At 42.1% G+C, this 4567-nt stretch overlaps 1 non-coding gene across 1 annotated transcript; it reads right to left on the bottom strand.

Moving 5' to 3' along the window:
• Window positions 1-307: 307 nt before the first annotated feature.
• LOC120252176 lies at window positions 308-414 on the bottom strand. Its single transcript, XR_005533720.1, has one exon. It is a non-coding gene; the product is annotated as a small nucleolar RNA R71 (small nucleolar RNA).
• Window positions 415-4567: the final 4153 nt, after the last annotated feature.

Raw genomic sequence — 4567 nt, 5'->3', positions numbered from 1 at the left:
TCCCCCGATTAGAGCTCAGAACTTCGAGCCGAAGCTGGCATTCATCCACATGTTGCAGCAATCTGTACAATTCAATGGTTTGGCCGATGAGGATCCAAACAGTCATATAGAGAGCTTTCTCGAGGTGTGTGATATGATTAAGATAAATGGGGTGACGGAAGATGCCATCAAATTGAGAGCCTTCCCATTTTCCCTAAAAGGGAGAGCGAAGCAGTGGCTACACTCATTACCCAGAGCATTAATTATTACTTGGGAGGGGATGGTGGAAGCTTTTCTATCCCGTTATTTACGTCCCAGAAAATCAGCAAAGCTTAGGAATGAGATCTCATCCTTTGTTCAGTTGGAATTGGAGTCTCTATTCGAGACATGGGAAAGGATCAAGGAGCTCCTGAGAAAGTGCCCGCAACACGGATTCCCGTAATGGATGATTGTTCAAACCTTTTACAATGGTTTGAACCCAAGTACAAGGCAACTCTTGGATGCGGCAGCAGGTAGCAAAACCCCCGATGATGCCCGTCAGTTGATTGAAGAAATGGGGTTAAACAGCAACCAATGGAATGCTAGGGAGAAGAAGAAAGTGGTCGGTCTCCATGAAATAGATGCGGTAACATCATTAGCGGCTCAAGTGGAAAATTTGAGTAAGAAGTTAGATCTTCTAACTTCAAATAGAGTGGCGGCCGTGATTAATTATACCGGTTGTGGTGGAGGACATGCCCCTCCGATTGCCCAATCTTTATTGGTGATGTTTCTTCAGTGGAGAATGTTGATTTTGTAGGTAATGGCATGAGACCTCAAGGAAACCCATATAGCAATACCTACAATTCAGGTTGGAAGAATCATCTCAATTTTTCATGGAGTAATCAGGGTCCACAGAAGGCCATGGGGCCACCGGGTTTTCAGCAACAACAACAAGGCCCTCAGGTGGAAAATAGAGTCTCAGGTTTTGAAACCCGAATGAGTGACCTAGAGAAGCACTTGACTAGATTTCTATAATCTGCAAATACAAGGTTTGAATCATTCGAGTGTACCCTTCGCAACCACACCACCTCTTTGGATAATCATGAAAATCTGGTGGGGCAAATTGCGAAGTCTCTCTCTGAAAGGCCACATGGAAGCTTGCCGAGCAATACAGAGACCAATCCTAGAGAGCACGTTTAGGCGATCACTTTGAGAAGTGGTCGTGAGGTTGAAGGTAGGCTTCTGAGTGAGAAGCCAAAAGAATAAACACCCGAGGTTATAGAGGTAGAAGAGGGAACAAGCAAAGAGAAAGAGGTGGCACCCCCACCTTTCAAGCCAAGAATCACTTATCCCTCTAGATTGAGAAATGACCAAGGGATGAACAATACAAGAAGTTCCTGAGTTTGTTCAAGCAACTCCACATTAATATTCCTTTTGTTGAGGCATTGACCCAAATGCCTAAGTATGCGAAGTTCTTGAAAGACTTGTTGACTAGGCACTTAGCCGTGTGGGCTTCACAACCCGTCGGAACACTACCACTATGGAATTAGCTTCATCAAACGCACCACTAGGAGTAAGGGGAGTATTGTTTTGATTGCTTCTCCCACATTTGCTTTTGAATGATATATATTTTGAGTGAGCTTGCTTGTGTACATTGGGGACAATGTACAACTTAAGTGTGGGGTGGAGTTTCATAGTGCACACATTCTTTTCTATTGTTCTTGATTGATATATGCTCTTATAGCCAATGACGGTTCACCTTAGTTGCAAGGATTGTATTCTTGAGTTTAGGAGAATTTTTAACATTGAATGTTTTCATGCTCTAGTTTTTCTTGAATCTCTAGGAATTTTTGCCTGATTTAAACTTGTTACACTACTCACTTATTAGAATCTTTTGGAAACTCAAGTTTGATATTAAAGGGACTAGTTATAGTTGCTTCTTGTGTTGAATTATAAAAAAAAAAGTTTTATTGTTTATTTGTGCTTGTTGGGTGGAAAGAGCTACCACCTATGAAGTATGAAGCTACTCTCATAAGTCGGATACTAGCTATGCCGTAATGAGAGAAAGAGCTATCTCATAGGATGAGTGAAAGCTACCACTGTGGTAGAAAGCGCTACCACCTCGAAAGTGTGAAAGCCACCTTAGCAGCCGCTTTGGAGAGGGCTACCTTAGAGAATGTGTGAAGCTACTACCATCTTTGTAATTATTGTTGCTTTTGTAGATAAATAAGTCCCTTGTACTTAGAACTTTGAGGAGTATACTTTGGATTGACTTGAGTGAGTTCACACACGTACATGATTTTGGGTTTTGTATTCTTTTTTATTCAAGTTTTTAGCTAGAGCATTGATTTTTCGTATTTAGTGCTGAAATTTCTCTTACTTGTAGAATACTCTCTTTGTATACTTTGGTGAACCTAAGGCCAAGCACTTTCAATATTTTCTTTATTGATGCACATAATGTTTTAATTTTTTTGCTTGAGGACAAGCAAAAGCTTAAGTATGGGGGTGTTTGATAAGTGCTTTTGCGATATGAATGCGAAGCATTCTTTCCTTATGCTGAGCATTACTTTTCTCGGGTTTTTACACTAATATATGTGTTTTTATGTTACTTTTATGCAGGTATGGTTGTGAGGCCGAGTATGAAAGAAAGAAGCCAATGTGGATCACAATGCACCGATTTTGGAGGAAATCTTCCTAAGGTTCAAAGGCGAAGACTTAGGTCGGATGTGAGATGCTAGAGTGTGTGCCAACCTCCTCGTATTCGAGTTTGGCACATCCATTTGGAGGGGCACAAAGATAGTCACACTTGAGCATTCTGACTTATGCACATAGAAAAAGAGCTCCACCAACTTACCTATCATTGAAGAAGAAAGTGATCCACGATGTGAATGTGTGCCCGTTTGCGTTACTCCGATGAAAGTATGGATTCGGGAAGCTATTCAGGTCAGACACTATAGCGAGCAACACTGCGAGAACACGGTAGAAAGTACAATAGCAGACGAATGTTTACACTGGTGAGTAAGCGAATTCATAGAATTCACATGGGCATGTGGAAATTATCCACGCCGTGTGGAAATGCACGCAGAGCACGTGAAGCATCCACGCCTGTGTAGTTGCCCCGATTCCAACCCTATTTAAAGTCGAATCAGCCCCGATTTTAGTATTCTTTTCTCCATCTTTTCCCCAACTTGAGAGAGGGCTTCGGCTAGGGTTTTGAGGGGTATTGGCTAGGGGTTTTGAGAGGTTCTACGGCTCCGACATCGCAGGTCATTTTGAAGAAGGTTATTAGGAGAGCTTTTACGTCGGGACCGATCCGGCGAGGTGTATCTTAAGTTTGGACAAAGGATCCCTTGCACGCAGTAGAAGACTCTCCACAAGACCATCGACACTGACCATCGAGGGGTTTTTCTATGGATTCATTGCTTTTACATTCTATTTCTTTGATTGTACTTAGCTTCATGGAGAGCTAAGCCCCTAGTGGGTACTTGGGTATTTGTAAATCCTAGGATGTATTCTATTCATTGAATCTGTTTATTATGCTTTCAATTAATTGATGTTTATTGTGAGTTCCAACCTTGAATTCTTGATTGTATGAACATTTCCCATAGATTGACACTAGGGTTGAGAGTTCTTGTTGGTAACCTTGTGAGTGAGTGACACACTATGAGCGTTAGACAAAGCTAGGTTGGAGAGGGTTGAGAGGGTGAGTCGAGAGATACAGGAGCGTCTCCTTTCTCCTCCGACCTGATAGATTCTATCTCCGTTCCTCGAGTTCTTTGCGGCCATAATAGAGTGAATGGTCTAAGGGATGACGTTCTGCTGGGGCTTAGTTGCCAGTGCAACGGAGTGAAACGTTGAGGTGATCTTAGTATCTAGGGCTTAATCGTGGTTAGGGACCTTCCACCTGGACCAAAGGGTTAGGTCTATAATTAGGAAGAGATTTATCACTTGGAATCACTAGAGCTCATTGCAATTCTATACGAGTGCGAGATGTTGAGATTGTTCGATTTCTCCTTCGGGACATGTATAGAGTTAGGTATAGTTGACCTTAGATTTGGGACTATGTATTTAAGAATTTCCTCGACTCACTGTTGCATTGATTAGGAAGCATAATAGAGGGTTCTTGCACTTGAAACGATTGTCATAGGCGGAGCATTATCCGGGTACCCCATCTTTATCGATTGCCTTACCTTCTCCTTTACTCGTGCTCTCTTACTTGTTGTTTTTACTTTGAGAATTGAATCATTATCACACTTATCACTACTAATCTTTAACATTGCTAAGAAGCGAATTAAGTGTTTTTATTCCCAACACCATGTGGATATGATACCCGCTCATCCGGGATTATTACTTCGACAAACCCGTGCACTTGCGGGATATACGCAAGGGGACCTTGTCAGTCACGCACTTTTCCGAGTCCTCACCCGATGTAGCGTGTGGCACATGATCACTTGAGCCTAGATCAAGTCAGCCTTCTCCAATGCCTTGGCAAAAAAACGAACTTTGGAGGCTTGAAATGATGAGAACCTCAAAGAAACCTTGTGAGGGAAAAAGATCTCTTGAATTATAACTTGGAAAAACTTGGTGATTACAAATGAAGACCCCTTGG

The sequence above is a fragment of the Dioscorea cayenensis genome, chromosome 20, assembly GCF_009730915.1.
Source record: "Dioscorea cayenensis subsp. rotundata cultivar TDr96_F1 chromosome 20, TDr96_F1_v2_PseudoChromosome.rev07_lg8_w22 25.fasta, whole genome shotgun sequence".
NCBI classification, from domain to species: Eukaryota; Viridiplantae; Streptophyta; class Magnoliopsida; order Dioscoreales; family Dioscoreaceae; genus Dioscorea; species Dioscorea cayenensis.
Note: the sequence above shows the minus strand (reverse complement) of the source record. Positions and strands in the feature narration are given on the sequence as shown.